The sequence below is a fragment of the Callionymus lyra genome, chromosome 6 (genome assembly GCF_982586985.1).
Source record: "Callionymus lyra chromosome 6, fCalLyr1.hap1.1, whole genome shotgun sequence".
In the NCBI taxonomy this organism is placed as follows: Eukaryota; Metazoa; Chordata; class Actinopteri; order Syngnathiformes; family Callionymidae; genus Callionymus; species Callionymus lyra.
The window spans coordinates 13,726,630-13,753,080 of record NC_141823.1 but is presented as its reverse complement, the minus strand read 5'-3'; the positions used below and the strand labels follow the sequence as shown (position 1 = coordinate 13,753,080).

General features: G+C 39.6%; 2 protein-coding genes across 6 annotated transcripts in view; one reads left to right on the top strand and one right to left on the bottom strand.

Annotated features, from left to right (window-relative positions):
- Positions 1–26,451, top strand: part of sox6 (SRY-box transcription factor 6) — a 158,892-nt gene that overhangs the window by 695 nt on the left and 131,746 nt on the right. For all 5 annotated transcript variants that reach the window (XM_087793752.1, XM_087793751.1, XM_087793749.1 and 2 more), the window contains exon 2: positions 23,579–23,649. The gene's annotated coding sequence lies outside the window, so the exon portion shown is untranslated. The remainder of the gene's footprint in view (positions 1–23,578; positions 23,650–26,451) is intronic.
- alx4a (ALX homeobox 4a) overlaps positions 1–26,451 on the bottom strand; it is a 314,532-nt gene that overhangs the window by 180,209 nt on the left and 107,872 nt on the right. The gene's annotated exons all lie outside the window — the stretch shown is intronic.

Sequence of the window (26,451 nt, the reverse complement as noted above, 5' to 3'; positions counted from 1 at the left end):
TCCTTATTTCCAAGTGTTGCGTTCAAACGTGTCTAAAGTTGTTGTTTTTTTATATCGGCTCCGTGAAGCGCTGCTCAAAAAAGTGTTTCCTCCACGAAAAAAAAAACGTCAAAAACTTTTCTATAGCACAAAATTCCACCCGCAGGACAGACCTCAGGTGTGTCTTTTTTGGGAATTAAAGATGCACTTCTATAGAGATCGCGAGAGAAACTTTGTGTTGTTTGGGGGAAATAAAAAGCGCAAATTCAATTGAGAAGTTGTTCATTTGGAGGAGATGAACTTGAACACACACGCGTGAGAAGTGCACTCCTTATACGTGTGAATTTAAATTAAATAAACTTACGTTTTGGACTTTAAATAAACTCTGAAATCGAATAAAGGTTTGTATTTTAAATGTCAAAATTACACCTTAAACCTACTTGAAGGGCTTCTTTTAAAATACAAAATATATATCGGACGCTTTATTAAAACACACCTTCACACTGCGAATATTAAATCATCTTCAGATAATACTTTAATTCCAAACACACACACACACACACACACACACACACACGCATAGCTCCACATTTGAAAAACATCTTGCATTGAGTCATAAAAAAAATATAAATGATTGATTCAAGAGGTTTTTTATTTGAGAAACTGGTATTTATTGCGTAAAGTGCGAGGGGGTCGCGCGCAGGTTTTCCACATAAGGTCAAGCTGGTCCGGACACCGAACGGCAGGAGCAGAACCGGGACATTTATAATTAGACTGTCCATTCAGCACCACGACCTGACTGGTGACTATACACGGACACTCTTGTCTGACTCCAGGAGAAAAGGCTGAGGAGCGTCTAGAGAAGCGCACTTGGCGCATCTTCTCAGCGGCATCTTTTTTCTTTTTCTTTTTTTTTAAACCCTCTTTCTCCAACGATACACTCGCTTTAAATGTTGAAAAAAGCTGATTTGTTTGTCTTAAAATCCCTCTAAATATTAAGATACGCTCTGTGACATTTCTTCCAGACTGTCATATTCAATTTCCTCCTGTGTGTCAACATGTGGGGGTCACTTGTCCAAACACCCCCCTTTGCTCTGTGTCCAGGTCCAACGTCCTTTTTAGTGGCGCAATAGCAGAACTTTGCTGCCACTTTTTTATCTATTTTATTTCACACATTGTGCATGAAAATATCCCCCAACATGCTTGAGGAGTTGATCCCATCAATCCTTAAATTAAAGAGGGTTATTTTTGGTTTTGAAGGTTTTGTCTCATGAGAAATAAGCTTAATTTAAACATATTTGACTCCATGATGCCAGTGGAAGTGATGCTCTCTTCAGTTTCTGGCCTAGATTCCTCCTGCGGTTCGACGCCAAGTGTGTCGATCAAACCGTGAGAGGACAATAATCCTGCGTTTGAAGATAGTGGAATTTGAGGAAGAATTATTGTCGGGTAAAAACCCCGGAAAATGTCTCCCTTTTGTAAAGATGATAAGACGATTTTTTTTACGATAACTGGAATTTTTTCCTGAGGAGAAAAGAAGCTGCTCTGGTTCTAAGAATGTTGTAAACGGCCCTATTCGTAAATTCTCTGAAACCATTTCACAAACGATGAAATATTTAGTGTGTAAAAGCAGCATGAAAACACACCTTCACACACACACACACACACTGTTCTCCTCCATGACTTCAGTTGTTTCCAAGAGAAATTCACTTTTATTATTTTCCTCTTAGTTAGAAAGTGTGTTTTGATAATTGATGTTCAGAATTACACCTTTTTAACTTGAAATACCAGCTTTTATTTCAGAATGTATTTATTTGTTTTATTTGTAGAAAGATACAATAGGAAATAGTCACTACAGAAAAACCTAAATCTGATTTTTCTTCATTATATTTAAGTGATTTATGAATTGATTGATCACAGAAACCACTTGTTTTCTCAATGTAGGAATTTTAAATCCATATATTTTTAATTGTTGTGTATTTTACATCAGCTGATTTGCTTCAGTCTCATTTGTGGCCTTTATTTTCAAACCATGAACATCCTTTAAATCGACATAAAAACAAGAAGGTTGACGTCAGCCTCACGTCGAATAAGAGTGGAAAAGCGTTTATTAAAAATGTACGTGCGGCGAACGAGGCGGTGAATACGTGCGAGGACTTTACAGTAACGACGGTTTTGTCGAGACGCTGAGTTTCTCTTGTGACTGAGGAGGGAGTCAGTGGAGGACAGACGTGTCTTTGTAGCAGCGAGGTGAGCATCTGAACAGATGATAAACAAGGTAAACAACAGCAGGCCTGGTAAAGGTATCGAGGAGGACGGAGGGAGTGTGTGTGTGTGTATGTGTGTGTTGGGGGGGGTCGTGGGAGATAATAAATGTGGCAGCACATGTTGTGACATCTGTCTTTGTAAGTGTTATCTAATCGCTGCCCCAATAATTCAACAATGATCACTAGTGACGGCGTTTTTTTTTTTCTTCTCTCATCCCTGCGACGAGAAGTCACTTTTAACAATCATGGCCGTCGTGATGGAACGCTGGCGAGGGGAGGGCGAGGGTGAGTGGTGGGGGGGGGGGGTCAACTCTGATTGAGCGATGGCCGACTGGAACCCACGCTCGACGTGTGACGGTTGAAATTCACCTCGAATATTGAGAAAGAAAAACGCTTCAGAGGAAGAGAAAATAACCTTTTTTTTTTCTTCCAGCTGCAGCAACAACTTCTAATAAAACAGTTAAAAGAAGTGAAATTGAATAGAAATCAGGCTCTAAAGGTATTTAAAAAAGTGTTTTTGTGAGAAATATTTGAATCTATCCTCTTGCCACTTGAGGTTAAAGGTCAAAGGGGACACCCTGGACAGGTAGCCAAGTTAAAAAATAGCTAGCTTGATAAGGACGACGAGCTCTCACGCAAATTAACCTGCAACTGTGGGAGGAAAGCGGAGAGAGAAGAGTGTGTTTTATCTGCCGACGACACACACACTCTCTCTCTCCGTCAACGCTGGAGCCGGATTGTTCCACGTCTTTATTTTAACTTGAAATAAAAAAAGAGAAAGAACCTCTCGTCCGTACGGTGGTCGAGGTGGGGGGGGGGGTCTTATCTTCCCTCATCCTCCATCGCTCGGATCAAGCAGCTCATTACAGACGGAATCCTCCTGTTGAGTTACGTTGTGCGACGACGGGATGATGATGATGATGATGATGATGATGCTCGTCCATGAAGAAGCTTCTGCAGATTCATTCTTTTATTTATCTTTTTTTTAACTTTACAGCGAGAAACGCTCAGATCCAATATAACCCCCGAAACATCATTAGGTATTTCATACGTGTTTTTTTCTTCTTTTTTTTTTTTTTAGACCAACCTTTTCCGACACCGTCGCCGACATTAAAGGAACACACATGAAGTAAATGTGTGTTTCACCGCGGGGACATTTTAATCTGTATCATTCACTCTCCAGCTCAATCTGTTTTCCTCAAAATAATTGGACATTTTCTTTTTTAAGTTGGAACCGTAATTAACTTGAAAATGCAACAGACTGGCAGTGGTAGCCAGAGATGACCCCCCCCACCCCCCCACATCCCACCCCGACTCCTCTTCAAATCACACATTAATATGTAGAATTAATTGGGGGGGCCTCGCCTCTGACACGGGGGTCCTGCAATCAGGTGAAGGAATTAGTCATTGTTTTTTATGAATCGCGTGGAGATTGTTTCGGCGGCGGCGAGGACGCTCGTCGTTATTTCCATATCAAAGGCGGCGCTCAGTGCGGTCGGGCAGTAATTAAAATGTGGTGGGTTTCTTTTTTTTTCTTTTTTTTTGGGGGGTGCAGATGTTCTCACACACACACACACTGACGGACTGTCGTCGCTGTAACATTGACCTACATTTCGGTGATTCCTCTCACCCTGTGACCCAAAGTTCTTTAAAAAACGTGGGTGAAAGTGATAGAAGTCGAGAAGATCTTTTTTTTTTATAGAATCGTCTCAGGAGCTTCAACAAGTACAATAAACTTTCACTGGATTAAATTCAACTCTTTTTAATTCAGACGCTTAAGCCAGTAAATCCTCCTCTAACTTCAAGATGATCTTCAAGGTCATCAGAGGTCAAAGTCTCACCTGAACTTGTTTCTCAGAGAACGTGTCGCTCGCCGCTTAAAGAAAAAAAAGGCTTGTTATTATTAACCCATTAATCCCGGGCGTGATGATGGCGAAGGGCTGACCTTGACGCACAATGGCGGGATTAAGACAAAAACGAGGGGGGAAGGCTCAGATCTTCCCCGGAGTCCCACTCGACGGGGTTTTTTGTTGTGGCTCCGCCAGGGATCCGAAGGAGCCCCCCGAGAAGACCCGGGGCTCGTGTCCTGCGAGCGAAACAAGGGAGAGGAGATTAGTGTAATGTTGGCTTTTACACAAAAAGCAACTCCTCGTGACCCCCCCCAAAACCCCCACTCAAGAGCCCCCCCCCCCCGGCCCTTATTGTGTTTGGACCAGGGTCTCCTGACGACAAGATGCTTCTTCTTCTTCTTCTTCTTCTTCTTCTGCGTCTGACTGGAAGGATTCCATCATGGAGTTCTGCATTAGCAGCTGGTGATGTTATTTTATTTCTCTGGCGTTCAAACTTCTCAGGCGTCGATGGCTGGAACACAAGTCTTCACGGGGGGGTCGACGCTCACCTTCTAACGTCCAAAATGTCATCGCAAAACCATCATGACCGAAGATGGATCGCGTCAGAGACTTTAGCAAACGTTGTGACTTTTTTAAACTGTGTTATTTGGCAATTATATCCAGGTTGCAGTACTTTTTTGTTGGCACGTCTGATCCCGACTTGGCGAGAATAGAACATGTTGTCATGAGTGGATTGTTTGATGCTAACAAAAGAGAAACACAAAGTATACGACGTATTTCTTTCATCAGCGTTGGATTTAAATCTTAAAGTTGTAATACTGACTAGATTATTCCGGAGTTAGTTGAAGCAGATGTTTATGTTGTTAGCATTACCACGTTTACGTATTTATCATTAGTACCTTTACGTTATTATCATTACTACGTTTACGTTGTTAGCATTACAACATTTATTTTGTTAGCATTAGCACGTTTACGTTGTTAGCATTAGCCTAAGAGACTGTATTAGCTGATGCACAGGCGCTGGCTTGTTTAAACGTTGTGAAGTAGGAAATATAAAAGACCATAATAAGACGAATGTTTAAACTAACGCTAACTTTTGTGTTCTCAAAAGTGTCGAAATTATTTAGGAACTAACCAACGGGGCCACATTACATAGTAGGAGAGTTTTGAAGGGGGAGAGAAGAAAAAATAATAATGTAGTAGAAAAAAATAGATTGTAATTAAAGCAATTATATTAAAATATATTATTTTACAGAACATGTTTTGAAAAAAAACTTCTTTTGGAGCCATTTTGTAAATAACAAATTAAAATTTTATGTCAGCCAAAAAATTCTCAAATAGCAAACACCACCTTTACCAAGTTAAATCATAATTATTGATATTAAAATTAATATTAAATAATAAAAAAAAAAAGTTAAAAAGTATTTTTCTTGAATATTATTATTTTTTGACAAAGTGCTACTTATGAACCACAGCAAGTTAATTTACATGCCCTCTAGCTATTCCACCACATCTTCTAGGTACTGACCACTGCCTGAATCCACATGAGCAGCATGTCTAAGCAAATCCTGACATGATAAATCACTTTTATCACTTTATTTCTCCGCCTTCCTCCCTCGTTCTTTCTCTCTGTTTCTTCTTCTATTTCTTTTATCCGCGTCACCCTTCAACTTCACACCGTTATTGTGTCGCTGCGGCGAGAAAACAGTCGTCGTGTCTCCGTCTCACGTGTAACGTCGGTGATCGTGCGGTACAACACAATCTTCTCCTGATAGTGTGTGTTTGCTGTGGGATGGAAACAATCCTCGCCTCACCACTTGCATCATGGAGCGCCGTCATCTTCACGGCGAAGTGGGGAGGAAGTTATGGAAAAGAGCGGATGTGTTGGGCCAGAAATCATATTCCTGACAGTTGTTTTTTTTATTCTGTGGAAATTTAGCTTATAGATGATGCCAGAAATAAATCAAAAGTGTCAAAGAGGGAGGGAGCTGGAATCGATGGGAAAAAACGGGTCTTAGGGATGAACTTGTGATGAAGTTAAATACGGCATATGTCCTCACTTCGCTTCTTTTTGTTTCCACTTAAAAAAATATATATATATATATTTTCTTTGCCAGGACCTTTGACAAGAGTCTACCTATATAAATAAAATGTATAAACGCTTGCGACAAACCTGTGTGTAGTGAAAATCTTACGTTGATTTGTTTTACGAAGCCTGTTAATACATTTAATTGATTTAGTGTCAGTACTTTATATTATATTTTAAATATTATGTATCAGTATTGCTTTTAGACTGAAGCATATGGCTTTCACTTGAGCAATATTATTTAAAAAATATAAAATTCTTTCCCTTTTACAGAGTATTTATTTTGAATTTTTAGAGGTTTTTTTTATCTTTAGTTTTTTGTTTTACTTGCACTTAATTTTTCAATCCATTTTTAAGAGTAATATTCTTTCCTGAATTATTGAGGTATTAAGAAATCCTGAGAGAACCTTCAACAGTGAGTCCCGTGGAGATTTAGTATCTCGATAAGTTGAAAAACATGAAAACTATACGAAAGAATACAATAAAATACCCCCCAAAAAACGCTTATTTACTTTTACATTTTAGACACAGACAAACTTGTATTAATATTTGAATTAGTTTTTCCAATATGAATTGATATAACTAGAAGAAAACTATGTAAAAATTCAAATTGTGATTGACAAAGAGAATGACATGACGTGAAATCATGTTAAGAAAAAAACAACTTCTAGATCTTCTAAATCGTCTAGAAATTGAAGTAATTTATGTTAATCAATCGTAAGAAACGAGAACTTATGATCAATATCACAATCGTCATAAACGTCTGGCGTGTCAAACGCTCGTCAGCGAGAAGAGGAAAGTTTCTGCTGCTCAAGTCACGTTCAGAACCAGCAGTTCAGTGAAATATCTGCTGAAATGATAGAGAAAGTCTGAGGTTTTGGCTCGTGCTTTACATTTCCCATGAGCCTCCTGCAATCTGAGGGGAGAGTCACTCTGGCACACGCTAACCCACCCGCATCCAGCACATACATGCGTAAATGTATGCCACACACACACACACACACACACACACACACACACACACACACACACACACACACACCCCCACACACACACACACACACACACACACACACACACACACACACACACACAGAGCGGAGGCTTCTGCCAAAGCGTGTCGGTGTAAAAACCAATGGGAGGACACGTATGTGCGGGAATGACTGACGTGAGGTGGTGACGGTCGGGGGGGAGACGGTCGGGGGGGACAGGAGGAAATTGGGAGGGGTCCAGAGCTAAAGTTAACTTTTTTTTTTGTTGAAAATGGAACATTTTTTTCATGTCTGAATTGAACTTTTTTCTTCTTTTGCTGTGTCGTCTCTGGGCGTCAAGAGCTTCTCTGGCAAAGTCACACAAGACCACGAGAAACACGTTGTTGTGGAACAAACTAGTCAGTTAAGAACCTTAAGAATCGTTGCCTTATCAAACCTACCTTTATGATGATCGTATTACCTCTGCCAAGGAGATAACTAACGTGCTAGTCTGTTTTACAACTAAAAAAACTGATGTGTTTCAACAATATTTTCAGGGGAATACTGGGAAAAAGTGGTGGTAGTTTGAGGTTCCATCCGGATTCACAAAGGTTTTGAGGGATGTGTCGTTGACTTATCGCTTCAGAATGGACATTTGACTGTACAAAATACAAACAAATGTCCTAAAATAAAAGAACCTTTATGTTTTTACGATGACAAAACATGTTCGTCCCACATTGTGTTTTAGGGTTGCTATAATTCTAGCTTCCACCGTAGCGACCATCGCAAAAAAACCTTGTTTAAACACAGAACATGTTAAATAAATGTAATTTTTATCCTGTTTTTTTTCTTCTTCAAAATCTTACATGGGCAGCATTAGATCCTTGGCAGAGGTATGCATTGTCTCAGTGCGTTGGCGCATGTACTTGAGACTTGTGGGATAAGAGAACGTCTCCGACAATTTCAAAAGATGTTCTTATCATATAAAGTCACCACTGTCTCTGAAAACTATTGTCAGGAATCCTAAAAAAGGTCAACAATTGTACACAAGAAACACAACCGGGACGAAGGTATTTTGGAAAAAAAACCTTGTGCGAGGCTCTTCATGAATATTTATTGTACCTACGATGTTTTTCTTAAGGTTAATAAAGCGCTGTAGTATTCCAACCCAGACCATAATATACTCACCATGACCACAGTGTTTACCTAACCCTCACCAGGCTCCCTAAACATCAACATAAAAACGCTGTCACGCTCGGACTACGATGAGAGGATGTTTCTCCTTTCTTTTTTTTCTTTTTTTCTCTTCTTCTTCTCATTCACGACGCCGGTCAACGTAAAGAAAGGCGTGGAGCTCTGGTTGTGGTCGTTTCCACGAGGAGAAAAGCTTTACGTCCCTCGGCTCAAAGGGGTGGAACTGAGGAAGAAAAAAAGAAACGCTGGGAGGTACAATGTTTCTCCTCATCCTCACTGGAGGCTAAATTTATTGGATACCATCTGCAGGGTGGAGGAGTTTGTGGGCAGGACAGAGAAAAGGCTTCTAATTAAAGCGTCATCATTATCAACTTGTGGTGGACCATCATCATCCCCAACACGGGCTCTTCTAGATCAGCATCGAGGCTTTTTTTTTTTTTTCCTGAAGCCCACGACGGACTGAATCAGAATAGAAACAGAAAGAGGAGTTTTTTTTTTCTTCTTGGCAGAACATCCAGCGTGAGGCCGTACGCCATATTCGCTGAGTTTTAAACAATTACACCCGACATCAGAGCGAGCGCTGGCACAAGAGCGCCGCTGTTGTACGTCACAGCTCCAGACGTGGCCAAGTGTCACATGTAAGTGGAGCTTTCTATAATTTCAATTAGTGTAAGAGGGTGTTGCCTCGCCGTATCCATCGCTGCTGCTTTTTCCCTTTGAGCCTGACAGGCCCTTAATACACTATTTCATGGTTTTGATGTGTGAGTGACACGCGGGCACTCGGAGAGGATGGCAAAATGGTTTATTAGGACCTAATTAGGTCTCTGTGATTAAAGGGGAAGTGACTGTGATTAGGAGAAACCTGCAGATGTGCTGGAATCGCGGATGAATATTCAGAGGTAGAAAAAAAAGCATCGGCGAGCCGTGGTGTGTGTTTTTATATCAGTTTCCATCGACAGACTTCAGCCCTGAGTCACTCCTCGGAGTGGTCGGAGTGAGTCAGCGAGGAGTCGGGTCGGCGTCGCCAGGCATTACTAATCGCACAACAATATAAAGGATCATTCGGCGTAAAAACGTGTTTTGCGTTGGTGAAAACTGTGTCAAATATAAGTTTAAATTCCAATATGCGATTAATGCATTAATCGCGATTAATTAATTACAGTTATAATTAGTGCTTTATCTAAATAATAGCATTATTCTCGTTCTTTCAAATGTGTGTGTCGTGTTTGAATTGTTGCAGTAAAAACAATGTTCAGTCACATCCTCTATATAGACTCACTTTTATTTTTATATAATTTAGACAAAAGAAAACTGCAATATTCAACCCAAAAAAATTAAACTTCACAGCAACACTTGAGTCTCAAATGCAGCAGAATATAAACGGACTAAAACTGCTTTTGTTGAAGTCTTTCAAAAACTTTTTTCTTTTGATTTGACACGATAACGAATACATTTGTAGATGAGATTAAAAATTGATTAATTAGATCAATTAATCAAAGAACTGGATCAATTAATCTAATTTTCTTTTTAAGTATTTTTAATGTCATCGTGAATGTAAATCTAAACTTTTCAGTCATTTCCACAATCTACAGAAAGTCCTTAGCATGTAACATTTTCATTAAATTTTATTTAATGAAAATAAAACCCAGTTACCCTTGGTCCTACAATACATACAATTAAAAAAAAAAAGTACAGTTTTCTATCTAAAATCAAATCATTAAAGCTATTCCAATCACATCCTCTGAGACAGCTGTTGACTTCACTCAAACCTTGCAGGAGCCAAGGCCTCAAGCAGGCAAGTGACCATAACCTAGCTTAACGCCATACAATGTGTAATAAATAGGGAACTCAGTTTAATAATGAAGGACATCTTAAACAGAATGTTACATTTGCCAGCTAAGCTAACTAGCTAACAAAACAAGATAGCAGTGCGTCAACTTTAACACCCCGTAACGCACTGTATCTTTGTATATTTATGTATAAACATAGAAAACCTATCATTTAAAAATGGAGGCTATTATTATATCAGGAAATAAATAATAATATGAAGTATATTGTGTATAATGAAGAACATCTTGTCCGTAATATAAACTTCTTAACCCTTTGTTTTATCTCAGGGTCAAGGGGACCCAGAGGCCTGAAAACAAATGTGTTTGATGTATCCATTGTGTTATCTCAGGGTCAAGGTGAACGACCTCCTTCACTGCATGTGTATTTCTGGAGAAAAGGGAAGTTGTTAATCTTGACCCAAAGACAACACAAAGGGATACCACAAACACATTTGTTTTCCGGCCTCTGGGTCACCTTGACCCTGAGATAAAACAACACTGTGATAAGACGTTTCTGTCAATCAAAACTGGTCAGAAATAATGCCACGTCTTAATGCGTTTATGGAAAAAAAAGAACAATATTTGCTAAAAACTAACTTTATCGGCGAGAAAAAGGTGCAAGAAAATGTATTATTATTTGTTTGTAAGATTCTGACTATGATTTTTAACAGTATCGCTGACATTGTCCAACTTTATTTGTAAATCTCTTGAGCTCATGTTGATCTTCAAGTGAGGCCGCAGTTTATTAATTCTCAGAAGCTTTTAACAAAACCCGACTATTATTAGTCGCCGACAATGGCGGAGAGTTCTATTCCTCTCGCCGCCTCACAAACTTTTTTCTCAGATGTGCGATAGCCGAGGCCATTAGAAACCATTTTAAGGAGGGGGATGGGGGGGGATTGTCAGCAGGCTCTTGAGATTTCACAATTTCACAACTGACTTCCTCCTTAAAATGACACTGGCTTACCTTCCTATTACTGCCTTTGATTTCCACTGTACATGCTTCTGCGCTCGGAGAGGTATTCATAATAAGCTTAAACTCCGCCGGCTTCCTTGCTAAAGGCTACTTATCTCGCCTCCATTCAACGGAGAGAAAAAAAAGGCTAATGTTTTTTTTTTCCAATTTCAACATTTTTTTTTTTTTTTTACTGTCGGTCACCAGCCTGTCCAAACCTGTGTTCTGCTCACACACACACACACACACACACACACACACACACACACACACACACACACACACACACACACACACACACACACACACACACACACACACACACACACACACACACACACACACACACACACACACACACACACACACACACACAGAGGATACAACAATGTACTTAAAAACATTAAAACATTAAAACATTTAACAATAAAAAAAAAGGTATAACATATTTCTAAATACTTTTAAATCCTATTTTCCTTTATATATATATATATGCTTTTCATCTGTAAGATTTAAAAATTAAATTAGCTTTATTTTACGAAACAAGATCAACATCTTGATACATTTCTGGGCTCAATCTGTAGTCATTTTTAGATACTACTATTTATACTATTTTATTGAAATATGGGCTCTTTAAATATACATAGATGAATCCATTGCAACGAATCTCGATCAAAATTAATCTCCTGCTCCTCGGAAACTAATTTAGACACAATTCTGGGGAAGCAAGTAGAGCACAGACCACCTGAATAGTTGTTACCATCAAAAGTGTACTTTTATTTGAAACCTCAAGCCACAGCAAAAGCGTTTTTGTTTTTTTAAATGTCTCTCGTACAATTCCTTGTGGTGTGTTCAAACAAGGAAAATTGTTCACGTTTATGAACAATTTTACTTGAATTGCTTTAAAAAATGTCTGCATTTATAAAACAAATCTTGTTGGAAATTCGAGAAAAAGCGGTTGAAACGTTTGGGTTAAAAGGAAAGAAATGTATTATCACTATTAATTCATGAAAGGGAAGTAAAAATGGTCAATTTAACAGTTATTGATAAATACTAATCAATATATTCTTCTCGTGTCTCAACCATCTTGCGTTTAAATTGCGACTTAATTGAATTTGACTTTGAATAACGACATTAAAAGTCGTCTGAAACCCTGTTGTGGGATCTTCTCGTTTTTTCCCTTCTCGTGAATAATCAGAAGCATGTGTCGAACATGTGAACCCGGGGCGTCTCATGTGACCCACCTGTCATGCTCCCAGGACAGTTAACGCCATTCTCATGTCGTACCATGATTTTTGAAAATCAATTATCCATCGAGAACAGGCGCAGAACGCTCCTCATTTGGACGTGAAGGGTCCAGAAAGAGGATTTTTTTTTCCTGCCGCAGTAAACATCGGGTTTAGAGGGCGACGACGTGCCAGGTCTCCAGGTTTACCAGCGAGTGTGCCATGTTGTAATGGCCTCACAGGACACGATGGCAATATAATGACGGCTTGGCCCCTCGTTTCTCTTACCCCCCAACTTTCTCCGCTAAATATGCCCAGAAATGTGGCATATATACGGCGTGTTGTGATGTCACTTGTTATTATTGGACGGTCGGACTAGTAAATTGTGGATTATTTTCCACAATCTGCCGCGCCGTGTGCATTATGTCACAAAGGGCACATTGTAGCCGGTTGGGTGGAGAACGGTGTCTCGCTCCTCGCCTTGTTTCGGCGGATTGCTGGGCCACCGTCTGTGCTGCCGGTCCAGACTGACTTTTATTTTTGCGCTCATTTCCTCTCCTTGTGCGATCAATGCACAATGGAGCCCCGACCGTGCCTTACATAATGCGACCCAAAACATAAGCCTCACACAGCTGTTTGTCTTGGAACTTTCTTACTTTTGACTTTGACTTTTAAAAGGTGAATTTACTTCATGATTTAAAAGCTTTTTAGTTTTAGTGTTTGTCTTGAGCAAACAGTGTTTATGTCTTAAAGTAGATTTCTGCGTGACTTAAAGACTTATTATTTAACTTCAATTTTCACGAAACAAACCTTGTCTACTATTAAAACATTCGTACCAAACTTGTACCACACATTACAACTTTTTTTTTGCAATAATTACTCCTGTTTTGTAACTGTTTGTGTTTTAAGAGTAACATAAGGAAAGAATAACGACAAAGTTTGAGGAGTTAGCAAAGTTAGCGGCGTTAGCGGTTGCTCTTTAAGGCGTTTGGTTTAGCTGTCGAGCTGTTTAGCCAGACTATATTTGCTTAAATCTCTTTTTTTTTGTTCATCTTTGGCTTCCAGATACGTCCAGTGATGTCACGACTGAACTAATTTACAATTTAAAATAAAAAATTACTTTTTTATGAACTGTTAATAATCATTCATTTAGGTCAAAGATAAAGCTAAAAGTTAGCATCTAAGTTAGCATCATGGCAGACTCAAGAGTTAAAAACTGTCCTAACTTATTTTCCTGGAGCATTAAATATAACATTCTAAAGTTTAAAAACAGCCTATTATTCTCTTTTCTGCATATTTATAACACTCAACACATAAATAACTTATTATTGTTTGTATTTTTTATAAAAAAAAATATACAGGTGCACTTTGACTTTTCTGCTTCACATTCCCTTAAAGGTTGAATTTCCTTTTTTTTTTTTAAATATCAAGAGCTTCTTATTCAGAAATAATGGCTTTTGTTTGGAAGCGAGTGAGGGGTTTGCGAGCGTGAGTGACAGTGTTTTCGTGGCAGCAGACCTAACTGGCGGAATGTCTTCCTGTTTGTTGTTTATTCGCAGGATTGTCTCGAACGGCTTCTGTGCTCCTCAGTGTTCAATCCCAAGTTCCCGCTAATTGAATCTCCTGCTAATATATGCCGGCGGGAAGCGCTTACCTTGTTTGACTTATTTATTGCCTGACTGAGGAGGTAATTTGACCTTTTCTTTTCAGAGACCCTCTTTTTTTCCTTTTTTTTAATCCAGAAAAGGAGTGTTAAACTTGATTATGTGGGTGATCAGTGGCTCAAACACTACATTTGTTTTTCTCTAAAGGGGGAAAAAAAAAGAGCTTTTCATTCCTGAACCTCTTCCTCCCCTAAAGGGCAAGAGGAGGTAAATTAGGAATGAGGGGTGGGAGGCCGGGGTGGTGGGGTGGGGTGGGGTTGAGAAGGAGGCCCGACAGTGGCAGCCACGTCACTGGAGATTTGTGTCCTCCCTTTAAATCATTTCCCTCTTTAGAAGATTAAGAATGCAGGAATATTCTCAACTGACGATTTCCAATGAAATCATTTGCATTTGCCGGCGCAGGTTATTAATGGCGCGTTGGTGAAAAAAAGACAGATAACCTTTGCAACTGTAAATAAGGCTGAGTAGAGGTTATAATGTTAATCATTAGAATGGCGGTACTGGGGGCCAGGGCGGGCAACGCTCAGCATATGCAACCCATCACTTTCAGATTTACACCACGGACGCACACACACACACACACACACACACACACACACACACACATACACACAGCAGCAGCAGCAGCAGCAGCAGCAGCGGCTAATTCCATTAATTTGCTTGACCCCTTGGATCTTATTGAAGGTGTCAATCATTTTTTTCTTACCGGGTTCCACTCGACATATGTCGCTTTATTTCATCTGTATAACGACCTGACGGAGCCAAACATCGGGCACTTCCACGAGGGCTAGAAATGTTTTAAAATAACATTTTAGGGTCACCAGAAGATGCAGGAATTGACGCAGATGGAGTGAAATATAAAGAGGGATCGTCTTCCTGAGTGAAAAGATATAATAATATTATATATCATTATTTCAGTCTGCATTCCATAAACATAAAATGTTCTATAAATTAAATATTGTTCGAAAACATTCTCTTAAATTCAGTGTTTTTGTGTTAATTTCACTCCCAATACCTGGAAATATTGATCGATCTATTGTATGTTACAGGGTTTCATGGTTAAGCCAGTTTCAAAAATAGCAAATAAATCGTATCAAACTCAATTCAAAAGTTGCCTAAATGAGACCTTGGCTTCTGCAACGGTTTAAGGGATCTGTTGTTTTAAGACTACACTTAACCCTTGTGTTATCTCTGGGTCAAGGTGACCCTGGGGCACGAAAAAACTAATTTGCTCACCTGGACCCAGAATCAACACAAAAGTTAAAGAAACAGTATCCTTTGAATTGTAAATGTTATGGATTTTTTAAATCAGATTAATTATACTCTTACTTTAAAAAAAACATTTATTAAAGGCAAACTTAATTTTTTAAATATTTTTTATTAAAAAATGCAAGGCTTTTTAGGTATTGTCCATGTTTTGGTAGAAAATGACTAAAAAGTTTAAATTTATATTCAAAATTGAAACATTAAACAATTTTATTAGGAGTTTTGATCTTTTCATTAATATTTTGACAAATATTTCCTCATAAAAGAATGGACTAAAAAGACTTATCTTATTGTCATTCAAACCAACCAATTAACTATTTTACTTTTTCAAAATTTTACCTCAAAACACCTTTTTCTAAAATGTATTTCCTATGCTTTGCTCAAACTTAAATAAAAGACACTGTTCAGAGCTAGATTGTGTAAAAGTGTCGCAAATGGTCTGGAGTAGAGCTTAACTCTAGTGTTATCTCAGGGTCAAGGTGACCCAGAGACCCAAAAACATATACCTTTAACGGTCAACACAAGGGATACCTCAAACACATTTGTTTTCGGTCCTCTGGGTCAAAGTGACCCAGTTGATTTAAAAAAAATAATAATTTGAATTTGATATATTGAGAAGACATGACACTGAAGTAATATTCCATCCATTTTACTTTGTATTATTTTACACAAGATTTAACACGGCGTTCATGATCAAGTAACAAAAGCCATCAAAAAAGATTTTCTGTCTTTTCTTTCCTCGTGCCGAAAACCCTGAGTGGTGAATAATGCGCAGACCTCGTCGTAACCTGATCATTTATGGATCAGTTGTTTCCTTTCTGGTTTAATTCACCATGTGATTGATTTTCACTGAACTACTGTTGGAAAAATATCCGCTAAACTGCGCTCCCGGAATAACAAGGATCATTTGAATGCAGACGCCGGGCGGCTCAGGACCTCGTCACTGGAAACCAGGAGACAATTGCCGGTTGATTATGTTGCTCCTGACAGAAGTTGTTCCTTTTGTGGCAGCCTGGAGATATTTGCATCTAAATGCTTATTGACAGCATCTAACCAGCTTAAAGACTGATTGTGACGCCAGATGTTGGACTGTACTCGGGATAAAATAAAGAATTTTCAATACGGCAAATTGGGATGGAAATGAAGGAATTATTTTCAAACAGTGGATGTGAAATCAATAATGGGGCGCGTTTGTTTGACGGCGTGTATTGAGCGTGTTTGCACAATCATGTGTGAATCCATTTGCAGTGAGAAACCGCGCTTCACATGTTTGTGTCGCAGATAATGCCGAGGTTTTTTAACATCGGGCGTGAGTTATATTGTCACGTATGTACACACCGCCCAGACGTGTGTGCATGTTCCCCGCGCCAGAGTGATGCCCCCCTGCCGATTGCGCCGCTCTTTTGTTCCGGGGGTTGCACTCACGGTGTGTCTTCGTCGTCCTCCGGAGACTTGGAAGCTGTCTCCACAAAAGGCCTCGCCTCTTTTGAGGTGTTAAAAACTTCCATTTATGTATCTCACCGGACACACACACACACACACACAAAAAAAATAGAAAAAAAAGCCCATTTCAGTCCAACACAGGCGGACATTGTGGCCACGCTTCTCCGGCACTCATTTCACAGATTCTAAAACCAGTATGTGGCGAACAGGATTTGAGGGACTAGAAATGCCCCCGCGAGGTTCCAGGCGATAAGAGGGGGACAAAACAGCGGCACACACTAAACTAGGAGATGATTTCAAGAAAATAAAACCATTACCTGGAGAGGGCGAGACACTGGTCACACCCCCCCCCCCCCCGACCCTCCAAAAACACAGAGTAGAATCAACAAAAAAAATGGTCGAATGCATCCACAGTTAAGTTAAGATACCAGCTCGGGAAAAGACAAGAAATGCGAGTCCAAGAGAATCGAGAAGGTTGCACGGTTGGTCCTTTTCTCTCCAGCGATTTTAAACCCTCTTGCTCCGTCAAAGAGTCTTTCATTCCTGGTATTCGACGGCGAGGGAAACGGCAGATAAACATTAAAATGAGCAGCACATGAAAGCTCTTGTTGAGTCGGACGGTGCGTCTGTAGCGAGTCCAGGATTCTTCCCGTAACTCCCGTCGAGATTCCGTTTCCTTTCTCGTCAGTAGAGTTTGAACTCTGTGGCTCGAGCTGGTGAACCTTTACACAAGTTTTACTGACGGAATCAGCAGAAGGAACTGAACAAGTGATGAGTCTGATCAATGACAGGTTTACTGTAGATTCATTCAGAAAAATCTATTTAAATCATGTTTTTATTTTTAAAAACATTAAATGTAGTAATTCTGTGTGGAGACGAAGAGATATTGTCCATGTATTTGGTAAAAAATGACTATAAAGTTTTGGTACGTGAACTTTGACTAAGAGTTTTTTTTATTCTTATTTTGAGACATTTTAGTTTAAAAAATTGTACCCAAAACACCTTTAGGAAATGGACTAAAACATTTAGACGTCTATTTAGACGTGTTTCATTTTGCATTAAACAGATCAAGGAAAGAATTATAGGTAAAGTATATATTTTGATTTAACCAGCTCAGACTTGTTGTCTAATAGAATCAATGATTGTTCTTTACAAAAAATCTGAGACTTTCAACACATCTTATTATTGTGAAAATAAACTTTTATTTCAAAAAAGAATACTTAAAACCAGACGTGGAAAAAAACGCAGCCCTTTTACTGTATTGATGTTGCTAACAAACTCATTTATTTTGTATTTATCTCTGAATAAAAACTATTATTTTAGCTTGATGGCGCCTCACAACAGCCACTGTATAAAATGTGGCCCCTGAATAAATTCAATTGCCAAACACATGCTCCAAAAATTAAACTTGAAATTCAAAATTCAAGTAAAACTGTGTGAATGTGAACAATTTTCCCCGTTGAATGCACCACAAGAAATTATGAAGTACCTGAACACACCACTGGGCGTGTTCATGGTGTTGCAAAAGAGCAGAGACGTTTAAAAAAACACTTTTGCTTTGGCTTGAGGTTTCAAATAAAAGTACACTTTTGATGGTAACAACTATTCAGGTGGTATGTGCTCTACTTGCTTCCCCAGAATTGTGTCTAAATGAGATTCCGAGAAGCAGGAGATTCATTTTGATCAAGATTAGTAGCAATGGATTCATCTATGTATATTTAAAGAGCCCATATTTCAATTAAATAGTATAAATAGTAGTATCTAAAAATGACTACAGATTGAGCCCAGAAATGAAGTCAAGACGTCTTTCAATCTACAGATCTTGTTTCGTAGTGAAGGGACAAGAAGAGCGAAGGGGGTTTGAGCGTAAACTTGGTGGTGATAGAAAAAGGGGGGGAATACCCGGGACAAGTGGACCAGATGAGATCTCTGGTTTCAGTTTAGAAGAACTGTCATATTTGCAGTGTTGCAAGATGAAATACGATATTAATAGGAAACCATCACACCAGACCACAGGAGTTCAAAGAGATAAGGAGACGGCGACACATTTCCTGCTGAAACATTGTAAAAATACACACATGTGTGTACAAGTGAAGCTTGTTTATGGAATAAAAAAGTTGTAATCTCTGACCACCCCTGGTTTAGACTTCAACAGACCAAGTGTTTCTATAAGAGAATAATCGAGGCTCGTTGTCGTCTTTATATCTCCACAGTTTTGTTTCACGATATTTCCATACACTCTTCGTCGACTTTTACGGAGCTGGATATTGAACACACAATCACACACGTTCAATTACCACATCAGACATTTCTGCGCCGGTATTATCTGCACACACACACTCACACTCACACACACACACCTTTTTTTCGTCCATTTCCCGCGGGGGTCTGCTCTCACAACCTCTTTGCATCCCAAACTCACTCGGGCAGTCCTAAATTCCGAGTGTGTGTGGCTGCTGCTCCCGCTGAGATAAACACTCTGGAAGCAGGTGAGCAGCAGCCGGGCCGATGCCAGAGATTACCTCCATTGTCAGAAAAAATAACCAAGTCGGCAGAATTCCTACTTCTGTGTGTGTTTGGATTTAGTTTACAGTAGATTTTTTTATTTTTTATTAACACTAGAGAGAGGCAGTGTAATTCTGTTTTTGCTGACCTCATCGAAATGTACACAATCCAAGTGGTGTGTATTGTAGGTGCTGGTACACATGGAAACTCCAAAAAATTCTACCGACTCAGGTGAGTTTTATTATTCATTAGTAAGCAGTAGTTTTATGTTGAGACGTGAATATGATGAAATATAATTCTTGATAATGTCAGATTATAACGCTTCAGTTTTTTAATCTGTTTTATCTGTATTAAAGTAACAAATAAATATAATAAAATTGAAAATTTTATTTATATAGCACCTTTTAGACATTCACTATCAAAAGTTAATTGTACATAAAATAAATTTGAATCAATTAGAAATGGCTCAGAACATTAAAAACAGTAAATACATTTAAATACATTTTTCCACCAGCAAACAATATTTCAAAAGCTTAAAAAGCTATTAATGGAAATAATATTGGTAAAAAAGCCAGAACATGGTTGTAAATGAGTGTCTATATATGTCAACACCCTTTTATTTTCATTTGCCTATCTTTCAGGATGGATTCCTGAAATGCTTCCTTAGAATTTGATACATTTATGAAGCAGGTTCAAATAACATTTGAATTCAATGTAACTGCTGTTTAAATGAGTGAAATGCACTCGTCTTTACTCTGCTTTTACTGGATTTACCGCAAGACTATATCCCAGCTACATAGGGTAAGAGACGACATCCTGGTTGTCTGTCCATCGTACGACACGTTAAGAGTGATCTTTGCACGCAGAGAGGAAGTCGTGCCAAGTTCACTGCTCACCACAACACACACACAATACAATTAAAGACACAATGGATGGTAATTATTTTCGTAGTCTTAAGAGAAATAATTTATGTGATAAAATACGTAAAAAAGGGACCAAATTTGTACAAATTGAGAGACGTATGTTCCTCACAAAAATGAGTCAGAAAGCGAATTGAAAATGAAGTTGTTTAGACTCACAAGTTACATAAAACACTGTCAAGCAGAAAACTTTGTTACGCAAACATGTGAAGAACAGAATGAATCGTGACAGATAAGAAATAGTGCTGGCTTATCAAACACCTTTTTTTTTAGTGTGTGTGTGTTTGTGTAGGAGTCGGACCTATGAGTGCAACTATCTCGGGTGGCGGCTGATGCTGGTGTGAGATAAGTGTTCTTTATGTGTGCGTCAGTTGTCGCTGAGCTACACGGAAACAACACAAAATAAGTCACCGTTGGGTGGCAAACGTTTTTCAGCTCGAAACTGATCTTTAAAGGTCAAATTATGAGTCGAATCAAGTGAGTCTTAAACAGATGTTGGACTCTATTGTGCTCCTGTGTGTGTTTGTACAAAACTCTCTTTTAATAAAGATATTCACATTCAAATAATTGCTTAAGCCCCGCCCACAAAAATCGAATCGCGAAATATTGTTCACCATAACCACACCCACTCTGCTGTGATCGGTCAAACATCAAGGTTTGTCACGCAGGGTCATCAATCCTGGAAGTCTCCACCTCCAAGGGACTCGATGTATAAACAAAGCGGGGCGTGTTTACAGCTCGCTGGAGGATTTTTCTTACATACGTCATGATAGACTCCGCTCTCGTAACCTCTCGTTCGCCGAGATTTCAGACAGGACTTTATAAAGTAATAACTTTAAAACATCGTCGTGATGAGGGACTCTTCAAATATTTTGAAAAAGCAGAGGCACATCAAATAATGGGTCAACGTCAGAAGCAAAATAAAAACATTTTTTTCGATTGCAACAAACCCGCTCTTATCTTTCTACTTCAGACGAGAATGCGGGAACAATGTGAGCAACAATCCTCCTTCAGTCGGCGCAGAAAAAGCCTTCAAGGATTCTGCTGTTTGCTAACATTTTGATGTTACTCCGCGAGAGAGTGAGAAGTCGGGGAGGGGGGAGTCGGGGGGCGAGAGAACAGAAATGCCACAGGTTGCCGCGAAGCTCCGGGTGCCGCTTTTGAAGTCTGAACAGTGGGATCTGTTTGGTACGAGGGGGCGGTGAAGACCCTTAATAGAGGTGCTATTATACCTGCAACAATCTCATTTGTGGACTAATAGAGTTTATGGAGCGTCTCTCCCCGCGGAATCCCTGGAACAATGTTTAGAGAGAGAGAGAAAAGCCGCGCTGGAAGTAATAATCAGCCGCAGAAGTTGACTGTAATTGTGTTTAATAAGTCTCTGATCCTCTAATTAGAAATGGAGAGCGTTCTATTTTATGTTTCCTGCCTGTAGGTCTAATTCACAGCGGGGAGAGAGCGCAGCTACAATGGGCTGTTGACACCGACTCTTATTACCCCACTGGGATCTCTGCATTTGCTTCATTAGAATATTACTCAGCTCGGCTCATTATATGCAATTATAAATTCTTTTGTTTTTTTCCCCTCCTCATCCCTCTCTCTCTGACACAAATAATTCACTTAAATAAGCAGAGGATATCGTCGCCCATTCTTCTCAATTAACGCCCGAATTAGGGACTCAATGTTTATCTAAAACCGTCGGTGTGGAGAAGACAAGTGTTGGGTCGAAGAAAAAAAAGCCGGTTTGATAAACTGGTGTGTGCCATTAACCGCCTCGGTATTCCACTCGGAGGTCGACCGGGTCTCGTCGGCGCAATTGTTTTCCGGGAAAAGCCTCAAGGCCGGATCATTCAGACGCGTCTTCGAATCTTGTTAGCGCTTAAGCACATTCAAGTCCAGGCTCCCACGCGTCTGACAACAATCGCTACGTTTTCCCCGGATCATGTTGTTTGTGTTTTTTTGTTTTATTCGCCCGGCAGTGAGGCGGGAGGTGGCGAGGAAGCAAATTAGCGATGGACCGGTCGAGCGTGACCCCTTAAAAAAAAATACCCTCGAATAATTGCCGGTACTGATGCGGCCTAATTGTATAAATCATTGGGTGATGACATCCCGATGACTAAAAAAAAAAGGAGACGTTAGAAAATGAACTTGAAAAAGAAACCGGACCCCACGGTCAACTGGAGGACCAGGTCTGAAAGTTTGTAACTGCAAAATATAATGAAAGAACATTAAGAGTTGAAAAGATGTTATTCAATCAGTTTTTTAATAAGGTTTTCAAAAGGCAAATAAAGGTTGTTTTTCTTATATTTAAGCTCTCAACGGCAGTTGCCATTCTCTCATTCCTCCCACTCGCCCTTCCTTTGACATGTCCAGAAGTTTCTCTGTTTATACTATAGTAAGCGTCAGAATGTTCTCCTGCATGACAACACAACACATGGCCTTCGCTCACAAAGAAACGTATGTGAGTTATATCGATGCTATTTTCCCGACCAATCAGCACCGAGGATAGTGGGCAGCGCAAGTCTCAACTAATTGACCTTTCAACAAACTAGCTGAAGAAGCTGAAGATCCATGGACAAGGCAATATGAACTATACTGGCTTAATGTGTAGATTATCCTTCACGGTGAGGTCTCGGATTTTTAAACTTCAATTCAGTAAATAAAAACTCTGTTTCCAAATGAATTTATTTGATAGAAAAAGTCCTAATTCATCCCAAAATTCCAAAGTTTAAAGCACTTATGAATGTATTGATTCCATTTTTAAAACCATTCCTTAAAGAAACAACTCTATGAATTTGTCTGTTATCAAAATAATTGTGAATGTAGAAAATGTGACTGAAATTATTCAGATTTTTGTATGACTTTGGTTAAAAAAAACAAGTGGTTTTTGGTTGACATGCTACGCTAAATCAAAGGTAAACTTTTCACACACACGTGGCTCTTGTTTTAATTCCCAGTCGAGGCACTTATGTTTTCACTTTCTGACAACACAATTGTTCCGCTTCACTTTCCTCCGTGTCGTGTGAAATAAGCAGCTTTTCAGTGTTTTACGAAGACGCGTCTGGATCGCGTCAGGGTTTGCTCGGCTCTGACTGGAGACGTTACAACACGACATCTCACAGGCAGGAGTGAAACAAAACGAAAGATATTTGTTTGAAAGATGTTTATTGGGGGAATCACGCCGGCGGGAAAGGGTGGATTTATGAGGTAGCGGAGAAGTGGATTTTAAACACAGTCTCGGACGGTGACGGCTGTGAGGACGAGAGGTCAGGCCTCGAAACAAAGCTGTGTCGGCTCAGCCGGAGAAGGACTCTGACCCTCGGCCAACAGTGGCTCTGATACTGTCATCCGTCGCCTGTTTGTTCTCCAGTAAACCAAGGATAATGTCAACCTTAACCGTCCTTTTTTTCTGTGTCCCTCCAGGTGACTTACATGAATCCTACATCAACCAGCCAGTGATCGCTGGAAGCTGGGGATTGAGTGTTTCAGTTTTTGTAAGTATCAATTTGCCTCTTTTTGTATGTTCCCCCCCGCCCCCCTGCTGTGTCTCACCCACACTGAACACCTGCATCAAATGAGGTGGACAATTGGATCGGGCCACAATATCTATGCACAATTAGACGGTTATATCGGGACAATCACTCCCACCGACGCTCTCTGCTGCCTGAGGTCTTGTCGGATTTTTCCAAGGGTTAACCAGAATAGATTCACTTTCAAGAGGCATAACTCTGGTTCTAGAAAATGCTTTATATCCCCGTCCATTCATTCTTGAGGTTGTTGCATATTTTGTTTATGGGGTGACAAGGGGGCGTCACTGGGTCACCGAAGAAGAAGGGCAAGCACTCTTTTGAAAAAACACCACGATTCTGATTCAGAAGCAACCAACTCTCCAGCGACTTTCATTAATAACCACACAATCCAAACCGGGTCAATTACTCTGCGGTGTCTAACAGGCTCTCATTACTTTCCTAATTGTATCTTTTTAATTGAGTTGAATTACGTCGATGCACCTTCAGTCGAAGATGTTCAGCTACACTTGAATACAGCGAGGACTCCTTATTAGTACAAGCTGTTTACTCTTCATTACTATCAAAAATACAACAACATTTAATGCACTTTTATTGTCCACGAAACCATTTTATATTCTAATCGCCATTAAAAAGCCAGAGTTGATTGTTTTTAACAACACATTCAGTGTTTCCTCTTATTGTAATTGTACACAATTGTAATCTAATGTTCTAAATACCCAAAGTGTTACGGGTTTGCAAATTTTGTTTTTATGTATTTGGTTTGTCATCTCGTCTCGTCATCAGTTTTAGTACATTTGTGAGTGTTTTATACACTTTATATTCTACACATTTTCGTTTGCATCCATAACTCACTTATAATTGTAGAATTTTCTAAAAAATAATGAAAAAAAGTTCAGTTTTACCTTAGAACGACAACATTTAGCACTGTTGTCAACTACCTAATCTAGCGAGAATGTCATTCATTCACTTTCCAGAGAAAAAAAAAGTATCAGTTACAGATTTGGATCATCCTTCCATCACATCCACTAACTTAAACACAGGTTGAATGGTTAAAAATAATTACAATTAAAGGGCAACTAACGTGAAAACCTTTAACCTATAATCTCTAGATAAACAGTGTTTTCAGTGGGCGGGGCTTAAGATCATTTTCCAATGTAAATATTTCAATGAAAAGAGATTTTTGTACAAACAAATACATACTGAAATTAATAATCTGAAGAACATGAATAACACTTAAAAACAAAAAAACATGGAATGCTTTAAAATCTTTGTCTGGTTTCCTTGTTTTTATCAATAGTTTTATTTAAGTATTGCTAAAACTATTTATGAGGTTTTCTGTTAGATTTTTGACTCCGTAACCATCCACTTCAAATGACTTCACGTGCTGGTTTGGAACCTCAGAGCCTTGAATTTGACATATGTTTCCCAAATCAATCAAGTCCACAACCTTATCTGTGTCACCGCGAGTCACTTGCACATCTATATTTGCACTGTCGAGGTCCTCATGAGGACATTTCCATACGGCAAAGTACAACGTGTGTCCTGCATCTGGAGGTCCTTCAGCCTGGACCATAAGACAGAGAAGCATCTGCCGAGAGAAAAACAGGACCTATAGGCAACCCATGCCGTTAATCTTCCCGCCACCCCAGCTGCGGAAAGCAATGCATAACTAAAAGTCCAGTAAAATGAATTAATGATTTCAACCATGAACTTTTCTCCCAAAACACCATGAATCGTTTCCAGCAGATAATGCACCACGACCCCAGAGTGTGAAATCTCTGTAGCGTTGAGAGTAGCCAGTTAATTGATTTGCAAATTATTTAAAGTTTGTGGTACCCGGGGGAGTGCTAGCGTCTAATGTGGGCCCATTTTTGAAAGTGTCGAACATTCTTCACTGGCGTATAAATCCTGACGGTAAGCTAATAGTTTCCGTTGAAGTGCGGCTGAATTTGTGTTGCTACAACAATCGCCGAGGCGTATTTTAAGTTTTTTTTTTTGGACGGCGCCAGAAAGTCGTGAGGATTTTTCTGTTTTTTTTTTTAAACTTTATGAAGCATTTGAGGCGGCACTTACTTTGCAGAAGAACTTGCTGAATCTCCGTGTTAATATCAAGGAGCCACTAATCTGGAGCCATTAGCAAAGACGCTGTCATTCAGACACACGGTGTCGGCCTGATTTAAATAAAATGAAATGAAGATAGTTGTTTCTGGTCCCTTGGCTTCACTCGTTGCCATAAACATATGCTCTGTGCCCCGCTTCTTTCCATCTTATTTATGACTTTAATTTGTTGTGTGGGCTGCGCAAGAAATCAAATTTAATCCAATCCTCCGAGGGACCCTGTCATATAATAACATGGTAATTTCTGTGTATCCTTTTGAAAAATGAGGAAATTAATTCCTCCTGACATGTTCTAATTATTCCAGTGTGAACGGCGGATTGGGCTCCCCTCCCTCCCGCCCAATCCCCCCAGCCCCCTAAGTGTCAGTTGCCGACGGGTGGCGAGGTGCTAATGCTGACCAGCAGCGCGTTTAATTTGAAACATGAGCAGACACCTTTCAACACACCTTCCTAATGTTGGAGTGGCTCACACAAATTAATTCACTACTCATCTGGCAGCTCTGACTGAGCCGTGCGTGTGTGTGTGTGCATGTGTGTGTTCGTGTGTGTGTGTGTGTGTGGATGCATGTATGTCAAGAAAACACAGGAGAGGCGTTCGACGCCGAAGCTTCCTGAAATAAAGTCGACACAGGGTGTGTCAGCAGTGAA